This window comes from Ochotona princeps, chromosome 18, assembly GCF_030435755.1.
Source record: "Ochotona princeps isolate mOchPri1 chromosome 18, mOchPri1.hap1, whole genome shotgun sequence".
Lineage (NCBI taxonomy): Eukaryota > Metazoa > Chordata > Mammalia > Lagomorpha > Ochotonidae > Ochotona > Ochotona princeps.
Window position 1 is genome coordinate 13,656,249 of NC_080849.1, and position 16,348 is coordinate 13,672,596.

At 48.1% G+C, this 16,348-nt stretch overlaps 1 protein-coding gene across 1 annotated transcript in view; it reads left to right on the forward strand.

Annotated features, from left to right (window-relative positions):
• The first annotated feature begins 14,301 nt into the window (after window positions 1-14,301).
• ATP8B1 (ATPase phospholipid transporting 8B1) overlaps window positions 14,302-16,348 on the forward strand; it is a 104,345-nt gene continuing 102,298 nt past the window's right edge. The window contains exon 1 of the mRNA XM_058676780.1: window positions 14,302-14,677. The gene's annotated coding sequence lies outside the window, so the exon portion shown is untranslated. The remainder of the gene's footprint in view (window positions 14,678-16,348) is intronic.

Below are 16,348 nucleotides of genomic sequence, written 5' to 3' on the forward strand. Positions count from 1 at the left end.
TTCTGGATCTCCCACATGGGAACAAGGGCCTAATGACTTGAGCCATCCTCCACTGCTTTCCCAAGTCATAAGCAGGAAGCTGGATTAGAAGTGGAGCAGCCGGGACACAAACTTGTGCTCATATGGGATGCCAGTGTCACAGGTGGAGATCTGACCTATTATGTATTGGCACCAGCCTCTACCTTCAGTATTTTAAAAAGAATTTCAATACTTCCCTACAAGAATGGAGCTCAGCATATTTATCAGAAGACTGAAAGACGAAGTGGAATTTGGGTGCTTGCTAGCACTGATCCTGCAGAAGCTGGCATCATGCAAGATCCATGAGCACAAGAAGTATTGATCAAATAGGTCATCACTTTGATATGGCATCTGTCAGAACTGATCTCATTTTGACAAAGTGTTTGAGTTTTACTTTCAGCCAAAGGAAACAGAAACAAGAACTCCTTAGATCTAGGTTCCTTTCCTTCATAAAAAGAAAAAAAAAGAAAGAAAGCATTTAAATCAACCTAACATTTTTACAGAAGGTGCTAGAAGTGCTTACTGATGAAATTATGAAGGATACATTTTGAAAACATAATATCACTGGTTTCCTTTTGCATGAAAGTGGAAAGTTACTATCACACAGTATTTGTCTTTTTTTTGTGACTGCCTTGGTTAATTTAGCACAAGGTCCTCAAGGTTCACTCATATGTCATAATTTCTCACTTTTTAAAAATTACTTAGTTGTATTTTAGTTGAAGTAGACAGAGAAAAAGAGACATCTTCCACCTGTTAGTTCACTCCCCAAATGCCCACAAGAGCTGGAGCTGAAGCAAGCCAAAACCAGGAGCCTGGAATTCAATCCAGATCTCCCAGGTGAGTGGTAGTAGGGACCCACCTCCTTGAGCCATCATCTGCAGGCGCACATCAGCAGGAAGTTAGAACCAGAAGTCAGGCAAGTACTCCAACCAGGTACGTCTCTGGGGGATGTAGGTGTCCCAAGTGGAGTTTTAACCATCGCTTCAAACATCCATTTCCAGAATTCCCCAATTGTTTCATTGTGTGCCTCCACATTTTGCTTTGTAGCGAAGTTATCTCTGTAAGAAAACAGGGATCAACTGTTTTAATGGCAGACAAACATACCCACAGTACTTCAGGGAAAACAAAGCTGTTGAGTTGGATAAAGATCAGTCCTGGAAAGGGCTGTACTGTGTAATATGAAGATGCAGGGGGAGCGGCTACCTGTCCTGTTCCCACTGGACATCAGTTGGGAAATTTCTGGCTTGAAAGAGAGTTATTAATGGCATAACTATGTTTTTGAGCAGTCAGCCACTGCATTGTCATGATAAAGTTCCAAGGGTCTGGGCCAGGTCCAGATGGATGAGGTCACCAATGAGACTGGCTTGAATCCTCTCAGGTGACCTCAAAGTGACGGAAAATTTTGGGTGGAGCCGCCTCAGTGATACAACCATGCGGCAGCTCTGGTAACCGGTTTTTCTTGGTAGAGGTACTGCTGCTTTAAAAAATAAAAAGGAGAAAGAAAAAAAAATCCCACAAAGGAAATGAGTGATGAGTTCTTTGCTGGACTAAAATAAAAGGTTGACACCCAATAATAAAACAATATAAGAAAATTCCAGAGGAAATAAGCCTTTTCCGCTTGGAAATGTGAGAACGTGGTTCAAGTGAGCCAAGATGCTCCTTTCCCAAAGACCAGCAGCCTAGAGGTGATTTTCTGAGTCTCAGGAATCAGGAAGTTTTCCCCAAAACCCAGTCCTGATAGGATCTCACTTGAATCACTGAAGCCTGTGTTTGTGCTTTCCTAGGATCATAAACTTCTGCCCCCTTGCCCTCCTTCTGTGCTTACTTGGCCTTTGTCAACAAGGGTTTATACTTTGCATTTCAGAGACAGCCCGGTGAACTTGCTGGATGGCATCAGGTTAGCCACTGCCTAAGATGCAAGTTCAAGTCCTGGCCGCTGTGCTTCCGTCATCCTGCTACTGCCCAATTTCTTGGGCTCCCACCACTCCTGCAGAAGACCTGGATGGAATTCCAGGCTGCAAGCTTTGGCTTGGCCCAGCCTTGACTGTTGTAATCATGTGGGAGTGAACCAGAAGATGGAAGATGTTACTTGTTGTCTCTCCTCTCTCTTTGTAACTCCACCTTTCAAGTAAATACAATACGTTTTTCTTTTTTAAGCACTAGAATGTAACAGTCTTTGAGAGAAGGTTTTCTGTACCACTTAACAGCAGATTATGAACTATTTCAAGCATCTCATTGGTAAATAAGCTAACAATAGATTCTACTTGGGATAACTATAAAGGCACCATGAGATGGTATTTATAAAAGTGGGGGATTGTGGGCCTGGCATGGTAGCCTAGCGGCTGAAGTCCTTGCCTTGCATGCACCAGGATCCCATATGGGGCACCGGTTCTAATCCCAGCATCCCTGCTTCCCAACCAGCTCACTGCTTGTGGCCTGGAAAAGCAGTCGAGGACGACCCAAAGCCTTGGGACCCTGCACCCATGTGGGAGACTTGGAAGAAGCTCCTGGCTCCTGGCTTCGGATCAGATTGACTCAGCTCCAGCCATTGCGGCTGCTTGGGGAGTAAAATAGCAGATGGAAGATCTTCCTCTGTGTCTCTCCTCTCTGTAGATCTGACTTTACAATAAAAATAAATTAAATTAAAAAAAAATTTTAAAGTGTGGGATTGTAGAAGACACATTATTCATGTGAGCATGACATTCTTTCTGTATTTAAGGTCCAAGCCCTGTTAGAAGACAGGGGGTAAGGACCTGCCCTCAGGGAACTGCCAGAGAGGAGGCAGATTTGAACTAAAGAATCACAAATGTGCAGAAGGGCACAAGCCACTGTGAGACTTTTGTGAGGTGTGGCTGTGCCTTTGATCGGGCAGCTTTCTTTCGGAAGAGACTAACCTGTACTTGGTAGCCTGAGCAGGCAGGTGGTGAGATATTAGACCGCTGCAGGCAGAGGCTGCCACTGGCCTTGGAGGTGTCTTGAAGAGGGTGAGGATACCTGGATCCCCAAGAGCTAAACTGGGACAGACACCCGGCCGTGATGGGCCAGACCAGGCAGGCTGCCATTAGCTACATGAGGAGTTTTGTCTTTGATCTGAGGCCATGGAACTTGAATCACTTGGTTTGAAAAGGCTGGAGATGGCACCCTTGCGGTGGTGGCAAGAGAGGAAGAGACAAGAAGATGGATTGGAAGTTTGGGGCCATAATACCTTATATGTCACGTGATGTTTATCGTACATGTATTTGTGGATCAAATCAGTGAATCAGTGGGTTTTTTAAAAATCAATTTTTAGTATGCATTTCAGTTGACATGTAATTTTGCATGTTTGTGTGGCACAGTGTTTGACATTTCAATAAATGTACGTAGTGTGTAGAGGTGAGATCAGGGCAATTGGCATATCTGTCAGCTTAGACCTTAATCACCTGTTTACATGGGGAGCATTCAGTGAGTAGCGGCTTGTATGAAACTTGGCTGGGGGTGCCATTGTTGTGGTGCAGCAGGTACTGTTGCTTGCCACATTGACAGCCTAGATTGGAGCACTGGCTTGAGTCTCTCCCACTCTGCTCCCAGTCTCGCTCCCTGTGAGTGCACTTTGGAAGGCAATGAATAATGGCCCAAGTGCTTGGGCTCCTGCTGCCCATGTGGAGGTCTTCTGGTTTGAGCCCGCTCCAGCCTCGGCTGTTGTGGCCATTTGGGGAGTGAGCCAATGGATGGGAAATCTTACAATATTGCTACATTTCCCATGAACTGTTTTGAAGCATGCTTAAAGATGAAAGAGGATGTGAGGAGGCAGCCACGCTCATCGACAGCTCTGCCCACTGCCAGCATCATCCAACAGGTAGTTCAACACCAGGAACCCATGTGGGTGATTCCTGACCCAGGTTTCCAAGAGGAGCAAAGCATCCTGCTCCTCACTCCCACGCCCTCACCCTGACCTCTGACCCATCCCCGGTAGATATTTCTGTACCAGCTTCCAGGGCTCCCAGGAATGCAAAAGAGAGGGCATTGGGTTCCCCCCCCACACACCTCACTGCTGGCTCCTTCACACCAGGGGTGGCAGAGAAGCAGTGACCAAGGGTGAGGACAGAAACTCCTGTGCAGCCTCTGGCTCTCCGGTTAGACGTCACCTTCTCCAAGCAGTCTCTGGGATTTCCAGGGATGTGCCAGGGCCCCTGCTTGGATGTCTCACCTTATATACCCAGACTGTTTCCTTACTGGGTTCCCACAGAGCCATCAGCCCTCTAGGGCCTGCCCACAGTAGCTTCCGCAGGTGTATCTTCAGCCACCCCAACAGAGAAAACAGAGCTGTGTGGGTGGGAGGTGCTGTCGAGTCATCTCCTGCAGGAGCAAGGGCAGGTAACTCTGTGCAGCTCCTTCTCATGTTGCTCAAGCTTTAGGCATCTCCTTGTCCGAAACAGCTCCAGGCTTCATGCGGGGGTACTTGTGCAACCTCCCATCTTCCACCCTGCAAGGGAGGAGCACGGACGCACCCACGCTGGTGTGAAAGTCTCTCTTTTTTTTTCCTTTCCTTTATTTTCTGCCTACATTCCAGGACCCCCAGGGGATGTCTAAAATGCCCAGGGCAGTCTGTCCCATGTTTGTACTCAGGTATACGTGCCCAGGATCCAGTTTCACTTACAAACCAGGCACAGCAGTTGAACAGCAAGGACTACTAACAACACAGAGCCATGACAATATGACACTACAATAAGTGTTACGTGGATGTGGTCCCTCTTAATGTTTTAATTCCTCATTGCACTCAGGGAATATCTCCAGGCAGCAGCTGACTGTGATTGATGGGACTGCAGAGACAAGAACTCTGGCCAACAGGAAACCACTGCATGTTGCTGAAGGCCTGGGAATCAGGATTTATACCAAGGGATCCTTGAGTCAATGACCACAATTCACCACACACACACACACAAATCGTATGTATAATCTGTGTACATAATGCTGTCTAGGAGAATGTATACTTATTATCCCACTTCCCAAGTTCCAAACAACCCAAACACCTACCAATCATTCCCAGAAGTCATTTCGCATGATGAATAGCTAAAGAGCATTTATATTTCCTTAGAACAAGTTATGCCTGCCTCTACTTTTTCCCCAGTTTTTAAATTTTAAGAAGTATCGTTAACAGGTATAGAAAAAAATATATATATATATATATCTGATGTTGTATGATGTTTTGTTAGGTGGATACATTTACTTATACTGAAGCATTCAAAATCCTGTCGCCTAGATAAGCCTGCTTTAAAAAGGTGAAATGGCTGTGCCAGGGTCATTGAAACTGTCCATTTTTCTTCATTCTACCATTTCTACCCCTCTGGGCCTCAGTGCCCTCTCACATTAAATAGGTGGAGAGAAAGGGAAAGAGGGAAAGAGATCTTCCATCCACTGGTTCACTCTCCAAATGATTACGGGGCTGGGCCAGAAAGAATCCATCCCAGTCACCCACATGGGTGGCACGGGCCGAGGTGTCTTCAATGGCTTCCAGGCACATCAGCAGGGAGTTGGATCAGAAGTGGAATAGCCCTGTGATACAGGATGCAGGCATCACACTTGGTGACTTAACCCTTATACGACACCAGCCCCTGTCGTCCTTCTGTTTGACATCAGCTGATGGAGAAGAGGATATCTTGGTCATGGTAGGGAGAGGGAGAAGTTCCACAAGGATCCCACAAGTGTCTCTAAGTCCTTGTCCTCATAGATGGGTAGAATGTGCAGAGTGTGAGCACAGCCCAGGATGTCAGAGGGTGAGGAGAGACAAGTCTTGGAAAAGAAGTTGTTGTGACAGAATGTAGGATGTGGCCCCAGGGGTCATAATGTCAAAGGTCATTTAGTGACACACACCCAGGTTGCAGATGGTGACTGAGAAAGGCCAAGTAACGTGACTGTGGGAGCTGACAACAGGTGCAGGCCTCAGGGATTCTGTTACCTTATAAGCTAGCTTTCATGTTCGCTCCACACAGCACTAGGTAAAAGAGGAAGGGTGTCAGGGTGAACCCCTGGGCCATACTAGAAGCGAACCTAGGTTTTTGTGGGGTCTGGAGATGATACAAGGAGGGGTAAGTATACTTTCAGAAGAGAAAAATTACAAAATGAAGAATACTAAATTAGGCACAAGGCATTGGAGGGCTCCTGAAGTTTATGTGTGCTCAAGATCACAGTGAACTAACCACGGTGCTTGCCATAGCCCTTCCAATCTGTCTTGCACACGACTGTCCAGCTTCAATGTGACGTGACTTTAAAAAAAATCTCAAAGAACATAAAGAAAAGGAAGCTTAAGAACCACTGTTTTCATGTGACTATCACTCCACTCTGCCTAGGACAAGGAAGGGTGGCAGGCAAACTGCCTGCCAACAATGAATTATGTGCATTTATGAGGAATTAAATGATTTCAATGAGTCATAGGAAATAGGCTTGTGTAATGCTTAAGTGCTGGGACTCAGGGTGGCACGGCAGCCTTTGACTCACAAGGTGGAGTTGGAGTGATTCCTGATCAGGTGCCCCACAGTCAGATGGTGTAGATTGTTGACCTCCGAAGACAAGCGGATCTTGAAATTGCTTTTAGGTGAAGCATACCTTAAAAAGCCGTGTGTGTGTGTGTGTGTGTGTGTGTGAGAGAGAGAGAGAGAGAGAGAATCCTGGAAGTCCCATCAGTAAACAGAAGACACAAAGAGAATGCCCAGTAGAATGGGGTATGAGGAACACCCTGGCAATGTCTTCAACCCAAGAGAAGGAGGTCGGAGCAACAAGCTTTATGCATGAAAAAACCCTAAAATTTCCCAGGATGAAGGTGTCCTGAGTACAGAGCAGCTTTCATTAGTGCTCCCATCAGCGTGTTCTGAGACTGCTCTGCTGTGATTGAGATTTGTTTGTTCCCACTGAAACTCTTATGGACTCTTGTTGCAGCTTAATTGCTGGTGCCATCACTGAGCCTGGTAGTTAAGACAAGTACTCAAGGATCGCAATATCCAGTCTCCATATCTGGTTCAGTCTCAGCTCCGGAGCTGGGCTCTTTCCATCCAAGAGGGAGACGTGGATTGGGTTCTAGGTTTTGGGTTTTGGCCCAGCCCATCTACCCACCTCTGTCTCTCAAATGAACAATTTTTCTAAAAGAAAATGCATTTAATCATTGACTTAATGGTATTGAGAGGTGGTTGGATGTTTAGAAAGTGTTAGGTCATTAGGCCTCTTTCCTCATGAAGTGGTTAATTTCTCTGCTTCTGAATGAAGAAGTAAATAAGTAAACTTTTTAAAGTGAACAAAATGTTTCAATTCTTTCCTATTAAAAAATATTTTGTTATAAAAACAAAGAGAGAGAGAGAAGCAGAAAGATATTCTCCATCATTTGGTTCACTCCTCAAATGCAATAGCCTGGGCTGGGAACTTCCAGCAGGTTCTAGGCCCCGGGACAAATCTAGGACCCTAGTTCTCAGTCCAGGTCTTTCTCCTGCCCCTCAAGAAGGGCAGAGACCCATGAACCATCAGCACTGGCTCCCAGGGCATGCACAAGTAGGAAGCTAGATTAGAAGCAGAGAAGCCAGGACTGGAACCCAGGTATTCTGACACAAATGTTGGCATCCATAGTGGAGTCTCAACTGTGGGCCAGATGCTTGCTCTTCAATCCTTTCCTGATACCTAACTCTAACTTATCGGGGGAGGGGGGGGGCTGTCACATAGTCAGGCACACAGAAGCCAAGAAAAATCTGACCAGACAGGCCTTGCTGGGTTTTTAGTAGCATAAAATCACACTCTTTTTAACCAGTCACCTTTCTTCATGGTTGTTCATGCTTTCATCATGCCTATGCAATGAAGTCTTCCTAGGAACCCAAAAGGACAGGGTTCAGGGAGCATCTGATGGTTGAACATGTGGCTGTCCCTGGAGCATGACAAGCGGAAGAGAGGCAATCGAAGCTTGGCACCCCTCCCCCACATCTCATGCTCTGCCTCCCTTCATCAGCATCTTTGGTCCCACATTTTTGTTTTGTTTTGTTTCTCATTAACATTTGCTTTTGTTAGAAAGGCAGATTTACAGAGAGAAGGAGACAGAGAAAGATCCTCTGTCTGCTCATTTACTCCCCAAGTAGCCTCAACAGCCAGAGCTGGGCCAATCTGAAGCCAGGAGCCAGGGGCCTCCTCCAGAACTTCCACGTGTCCCATGCTTTCTAACAAAGCAGTAAACCTAAGAGATGTCCTGAGATCCGTGGGCCACTGAACCTGAGAAGAGAACTGCAGGAACCTCAAATTTTTAAAGATTTATTTATTTTTATTGGAAAGGCAGATATACAGAGAGGAGAGAGAGGAAGATCTTCTATCTGCTATTTTACTCCCCAAGAGGCCACAATGGCTGGAGCTAGGCTGATCCAAAACCAGGAGCCAGGAGCTTCTTCTGGGTCTCCCACATGGGTACAGGGTCCCAAGGCTTCGGACAATCCTCCACTGCTTTTCCAGGCCACAACCAGGGAGCTGGTTGGGAAGTAAAGTATCCAGGACTAAACTCTCCACCCACATGAGATCCCGGCAACTACAAGGTGAGGATTTAGCTACTGAGCCATTGCATTGGGCCCAAGAACCCCAATTCCTCACCACTCATGAGAGGATACAAGAAAACAACTTGAAGCTATGACTGGCATCTGAAATGGAGCACAGGGGTGTCTATGGGGACTAAGCCCTTAGGTGTCCCCAGGCAGATAATATCAGAACTGAATTAGAGGACATTCAGCTTGTACCACCTGCAGAACTAATGGCTTGTGTCAGAAGTGATTTGTGTTGTGAGTTTACAGTAGAAGAAACTGAATCTGAGTTTGAGAAGGTTTTCCTTCTCTATCTTTAAAATGTGTGACACCAAATTAAAAACAAAAATAGATCTCTGCCAATGTGATAAGTGCATATGTATTTATTTATTTATACTATCATTGCTTTTAACTTGCTTTTGCTTAGTTGGGAGAAGGAACCATTCACACTGGCTGGAAGATTTGGAAAACAAGGACAACAGCATTCATGTCCTGCCTGGGCTCCCTTATAATGAATCTGAATATCATTCTTTTTATTGCTCAAATAAAAGTAATCTGCTCCTGTCCTAGGACTAATCAAGCTAAAACTTATTTTTTTTAACTTTTTATTTTTCATTTTTGTTTGAAATGTAGTGGAACAATTGTGGAGAAATCTTCCATGTGCTAATTTATTTCCCAAATACCTGGCATGACCAGGGCTGGGCCAGGCTGAAACCCAGAGTTTGGAACTCAGTCTGGGCCTGAGGGGGAGGGATTGAAGTATTTGAACTGTCATTTTCTGCCTGCTGGTGCACACATTAGCAGGAAACTGGACAGGAAGGCAGGACTCAAGCCGGGCCTGCTAATATGGGATGCAGGTGTGCCAAGTAGCATCTTAGCTACCGTACCACTCACTCACCACCTCCTTCCCAAACATTTTTGTATGGTGGACGCATGGTAAAGCACAGGAAACCACAATGTGCAGAATAATAGGAAGCACAGAGAAATGTGACTTTTAGAAGCCCTTAAAAGAGTAATGTGTTTAATGAGATACTTCTGGGAGCAATCTTTCAATGCATAAATAACCATTAATAGCAGGTGACTATAGAAAACACTGGCAAGAGAAAACTCAGTTATGAAGAATTATGACTATACAGATCACTCATGCATTCTTCAAGAATTAGTGAGCACTCTGGGTGCAGGGCAACACTGTGGACCAAGACAGACGGAGAAGAGGAAGAGCCAACCCTGGGTCTCAAAGGGCTCCCAGGATGGAGGGCAATGAAACACAGAATCAACGAGAAGACAGTAGAAGCCACCCTAGAAGTTAGGTGCAAAATGCTGTGGGAACGGGGGCTCAGGATAGAGTAGAACAAAGCCTTCCCAAGGAAGCCACCAAGGAGCTGGGGGTGGAGGAGTTCAGGGCCATGGCAGTGACAAGGTGTTCTCAGAATCTGTGGATGAAGCTTAGGGTGCTGGTGAGGAAGCATTAGAATGAGGTTGGAAAGCAGACCTGTTTTCAGGATGCACTGGCAATCTAAGCGCCCTGGAGCACCCACCCACCATCATGTCAGAGTGCCTGGATTTGAACCCTGGCTCTGGCACCAGAGATCAGAATCTCCCCAGTTCACACCCTGCAAGGTAGCAGTGATGGCTCTGGCAGGCAGGTTCATGCCACTTACCTGGGAGACTGGGATTGATTTCCCAGACCTTGCCTTCACCCCTGCCCAGTGCTGGCTATGCAGGGCATTTCAGAAATGAACTAGCAGGTGGGAGTCTGTCTCTGTTTCTCTCCCTCTCAAACAAATAATAACTATTTTTCAAAGGGGATGGATGTTGTGGTGAGTAGTTTAAGCTGCTACCCGAGAAACCAGCATCTCACATTATACTGCCCTTCAGAGTCCCAGCTATGTGACTTCCAAACCAGACCCCTGCAAATGCACCTGTGAAAGCATCAGATGACAGCCCCAGTATTTGGGTCCCTGCCATCCTTGAGAGAGGCCAGAACAGAGTTCTGAATTCCTAGCTGCAGCCTGTGCCAGAGCTGTTTGTCACAGGCATCTGGGGAGTGAACCAGCAGATGGAAGATCTTTGTCTCTCCTGCTCTCTGATGTTCTGCGTTTCAAATAAATACATAATGCATTGTTTTAAAAATTTTTTAAAAATCAGAGCACAATGTAAACTTACAACAACATGGAGACATAGCAATACATATAACCAGTCACTGCAAGTTTGGAAAATTCTGTATTACATGTCTAAATTAATTTTACTAATTAAGCTTAACTGGTATTAAACCATCAAGCAGGCCAATGTGTTGGTCAATGCAATTCCGTGTATACAGTAAGTAGTTATTATAATCTCCTACTTGTAGAAAAGTAGCACTGAAGACATAACCCACACATTTACATACTCATGAATATGGAAGAATGGAACTGAATTGTAATGGCACACTGCCTGGGTGGCTGCCAAAATAACCAAGACACACCTGGGTACTTGGTGTATTAAACATTAAGTTTCTTTTGTGATCCAATTTTTTATTGGATTATTCATTATTAAAATGGTAAAAAAGAAAAAAAAAGTCACTTAGTAGTAAAGGAATTAGAAAGCATAGTAATTTGGAAGGAATTTGGGGGGTGGGAGTTTTGGTGAAGGTGCTGCTTGGGATGTTTAGATGCCCTTGGCCTGTGTTGGGGTGCCTAGGTTCGAGGCTCAGCTCCTCTGCTTCTGGGGCAGCTTCCTGCTCGATCCTACTCTGGAAGGCAGTGGGGACGATGCAAACATTTGGATCCCTATCAACAGCAAGGAGGTCCAACTAGACGGAGCACTGGACTCCTGGTTTCGACCTGGCCCAGCCCAGCTGTTGTGTTCTTAAGGAGTGAAACAACCAAACAAAAGCTCAGCTCTCTTGCTTGCTCTCTCTCTGCCCTTCAAATAAAACTTAAGATGATTCATTTCAGGAAGCAAAAAAAAGGGGGGGGGGATTCAAAAAACTATTTATATTGTCTGTATTTGTTGTTTTAAATATCAATTAAAAGAAAGTGAATGAGTGAGTAGATACTTGAAGATTTTAAAGTTAGTTACTATAGACACAGATTCACATAACAAGTATCTTACTATCACACTAAAATTCTGGAGCCAGAGTAGACAATGGCAGTGAAGAAGTTGCTTTTAACTGAGTTTGTCTTAACCCATCAATTTAGGGTTACAGTAGTACCTAGAGAGATACATAAAAAACTTTCCACTGGCATTAAATGCTGTAGTTTAAATGACCCCTGGGACTCACCCCCCTTGAAGCATCTTTTATCCCTTAGCCTTTAACTCACAGGGGGAAAATAAGGGATATCATCTCTTAGTGACTCACATGTAAGTGCACTTCAACATCAATTCTTGCTACAAAGCTGCCTCACTTTGATTGGCTGACAAGTCACCCTGAAATGTGGCACAGTTCTTTCAAGAGAAGAGTCAGGACGTTATCAGCCACATCTGTGACACTCTGCGTGTTCCCTTCCAGAGAGGGCTTCCCTGAGAAGAAACCCACTAGGATCAAATTTGAATACATTGAGTGGGGAGTTCAAGGCAAGACAGTTTTCCAAAAGATGTGTCAGGATGGAACATCATCTTCCTGCAAGTCTTGTCCAAATGTACTTCAAGGAATCTACCTTAACCATACTATTTAAAATTGCAATATCACCTCCCATTCCTAAACTCTTAGCTCTGCTCAATTTTCACTTTTTTAAACTTAGATTTCAGGATGGCTTTCGATCAATTTTTTTGTAGTGTACACGTTAAGTCTCCTGGTTAGTGAAGCCTTACCTATGCATAAAATGCACTCCTAGAATGATCACCCAACTCAACACAAAAACTCTCACAGTCTTCTCCCTGCCCTCACTGGGGGAGCTTTTCTGCTTTCTGAAAACATTGTTCACCTCGTAAGACACAATTTGCTTGATGCGTTCACTCATGAACCCAACCAACTGGAACAGTGCCTGAGACACACTAAGCACTCCATGAATGTTTATTGGATGAAGCCATCTTGGAAGCAACCGTTATTGTATGTAGCATCTACTCTTCCCCTTCAGTGTGGCCTGGAAAACAAGAGAAGAAACTTGGCTGGGAACTTTTGGATTTGACCCAAGGCTGCCCAGTGTGGCCTTCGGAGCAGGAGTCATCAGGTTCCAGCTGTGGGCTGGTTGTGTCCTGGTGCTGTCTTTTCTACACAACATTTTCTTGTGCAGATGGAGTGATTTCTAGCGGATCTGTAAGAAGGGACCCTGCCTTGTACCCTGGAGCCCCCTCTTGATTGCGGGTTTGCTGGCATTTCTCCTCATGCAAGCAGAACCCTAAGTGATTTTCCTCTTTTTGGTTCTGCTGTCCCCAGGCCATCACTTGCTTACCTGCACACTTCCCTCCATCAGCGAGCTGCGAGTTCTGATCCCTCTGTACCCTGGCCATCTGCCCCTCACAGCCCTCCAGCTCGTCCTTTGAACCATGTTCTTTTCTGGTAACCTCTTTGGGGCCCCTTCTGTTGTTGTATTTGCCACCCAAGTCATACCTCCATCTTCTATCTTGGTCTTTTTAAACCATCCCCCTTCTTTTCCCCCCAAACACATCCTTGATCATGTCGCTGCTGTGATTGGAAGCTTTCAGTGGCTTGTAGATATTTCCAAAAAAAGTCCAAACTCCCAAGCCTTGCATTCAAGGATTCCATCAAGGCTCTCCTGGAGACTGGCCTACCTGCTCTGTTATCACTGAGCAGGGCCTAGATTCCGTTGTCTCTGAACCTTTGCTCTATTACTAGGGTCAGAAGATAAGGGCTAGAAGGAACCATTTGGTATCATCTAGTCCACTATCATCTCACAGATGTGGAAACTGAGGTCAAGAGTGATGAAATGCCTGGTGTGCACCACAAAAGTGCCTAAAAAACCCCAGAAATCATGGGTAACCTTGGGTTTGATACTATTAGTGGGGTTTGATGTCCTTGAAAATCGAATGGCCAGGCCCCTCTTCGTAAATCCCCTGCACACAACTTTGATCTGATAGTGCATGCTCCAGTCCCAGCTCTCACAGGGACTCCCCTGTGATGACATCGCCCGATTTCCCTCATGTGGGAGCCTGAACTCCGGGCATTGGCCAGAGCTTCTCTGATTAGCAGGTGGCTGGGCACTTATCTAGAAGTTCTATGTGTCCTATTGCATTGTTTGACTTTGCCCTCTTGATCTCTGGGACCTGACTACAGACAGCCAGCAGTAAACACAGAGCATCCATGGACAGTTCCCATGAGGGCCCGAAAACTCCTTTTTGCAGCCCAAAGTTGTTAAGCACGCTGGGGTTTGCTCTCAGCAGAGAATTAAGTTTCTCCAAGTGTTTACACCCAGTCTCTCCCCCTACTCCCGCGCGGCGAACCGCGACAACGTGCTTTCGGTGACTGCTCTCAAAACGTGACTTGGCATCCAGAGCGCACAGCTCTCCTCACCAAGGGCGCTCAGGTCCCGAGCGCGCAGCAACCCCGCCAGCTTTCCGGGCTGGACACGGAACTGGAGGGGTCGGAGTGGTGGAGCAGTGCCTTAGGAGCGCAGAGCCGCTGAGGCTGCCAGGGCGCTGGCTGGGGGCACTGCCCTGGGGGTGCCCACCTGCTGCCGGGACACACAAGACGAGAAGCTGGACCTGGACCTCTTCGGCCGCTTCGGCCGCTCCGCCCTGGTGCTTGCCGTCCAGCCCCCTCTCCGCCCCGGGGAGGGACTGAGGGGAGGGCAGCCGGTTGGGCCCACCCCCAGCCCCAACCCCTTGCCCCATCCTCAGCCCCAGCCGTGCTCGGCGGCCGCGGCTGCCAGAGGGAGACGAGAGGCACCTCCCTGGAGCGGAGAAACCAGTTTGGCCGGTCCCACGGAGCGGAGGGAAAAGGGCGGCCCTAGTGGAAGGGAGCTCGGACTCGGGGCGGGGAAGGTGGGGAGCCATTGGCGCAACACCGGAGCCGAAGGAGCAGCCGCCAACTGGACACGCTGCCCGGGGCTCCCAGCCAGCCCCGGTGCGCCATGAGGCGCTAGCGCCGCGGCCAGCGCTGGGGCCCGGCGGACGGGAGGCAGCTGAGACAACCAGGTGCACCGAGAGAGCTCGGAGCGGGGCGCACCCGGCGGATGCCCCAGCCGGGGCCCAGCGAGCACCAGGTAAGAAGGGGCACGGCGCCACGGCGCCACGGCCCCAGTAATCCCCCAACCCGGGGTTCCTTGTGACCCCCGGACCAGCCGGCTCTGGGGATCCGGGATCCGGTGGCAGCAGCTGTCCGCACTCTTGGGCTGCGGAGCCCTCACCCGTGGGATTGGAGTGGCGGTGCCTGCAAGCTCCGTGGCTTCGGAGCTGGGAAGGTGCGGCTAGCCCGGGGCAGCGCTGCGGAGATTGCCGTGGCGGGGGTTGACCTGCCAGGAGGCGGGAGCTCACGGAAAGTGTTTGCGTGTTTGGTTTGCCACACACCTGACACAGGTTAAGCCCCGAGGGTCCAAGTAGAGCTACCGGTCCCCCCGGGAGGTCGTACAGCTGGCGTCCTGACAGTGGAATCTCCCGTGGCTGGGTTGTGCTAGGGCCCCCTTTGGGAACCGGTGTCAGAGGTGTCGGTAAAGGACCTTAGGGCCAAATGCACCTGGCCGTAGCCGCACCTGCGAGTAGGGTTGCGCGTGCTGAAGTCCAGCGCTCCCAGACACCTTCCGTGCGCTTTAAAGCGAGATGTGGGGCTGTGAAGGGGAGAAACCTTTTCCTGGAGGACTGCAAGTCGCGGCCACAGCTCCCACCGCACTGCTGCAGGCCATTTGTCTCCCTCTTCTGCCCGGTGGATGTCTGGCGCTGTCACCTCGCCCTGAGCCTGAGGGATGAGATAGTGGCTGGGAGGAGGAGGATTTTAACCCCCAACTCCCCTACGCCATCTCCTCCCCAAAGAGAAAGAAAAGCCGAAGCGCCCGCCCAGCTTCTCCCTGCCGGCGGGGACCAGAGGGTCATTGGGAGAGGATGCAAATGAGAGTGAGGATGGCTCACGAAATGACAGGAGACCAGGGCCACCTTCTCGCCCAGGGAATCGCCCCTGAACTCTACCCGACCCTCCGGGCCTACGGGCGCTGCCCTGGGCAAGATCCAAGCCTTTGTTGGGTCGCTGGTGAGGTCCCCTCCCGGAAATGGCCCTGGCTGTTGGCGTAAGAAAGGTTTCGTGCACATCTTCCTGGTTGCGTTCCCCACTCCCAGAGAAGGACTTCGGGCCATGCTGGTAAGATGCTTGGAGATAACTGGCGCGTTGTGGGGCACTGACCTAGGATGCCCGTTTTGGGGAACAAAAAGCTAGCATGATGCGTCTCCGGGAGAGTGAACAGCAAGCCGGAAGAGAAGAGGAAATGGTGCCAAATGTGATATCCGAGTTCTAATTTTTCCTCCTCTCAGGAGTAGTTTTGTGTGAGACCTAAAATGCAACTCGTTAATTCCAAGCCTATTGTTGGCAGCCTTATTAAGCTCCTTTATAAAGGCCCGGACAGTGCGCCAGGTGATGAATGGTTAGTAGTTGATTGCTTTCCCCGGAGAGAAGTCACGCGGGCCTGCAATTACTCCTCCGAAGTCTCAGATGGCTTTCTGCTGGCGTGGGACTTCCTTAGTTCTAATTTTGAAGAGGGAAACCTTTGGCAGCCGTGTTCATTTGTCATTTTCCCCAGAGCATTTGGCCACGCTGTAGGAATTGTAAGGGATTCTTGGTGGACGCTATTAGGTGCAGTCCAGCCACAGGTGGCTTCCTACCCGGCTGGTTCACAGATGGCACCTGTGTGAGTCCGTGTGCGGCTGCTTTTCAGTTTCCGAGCTTAATG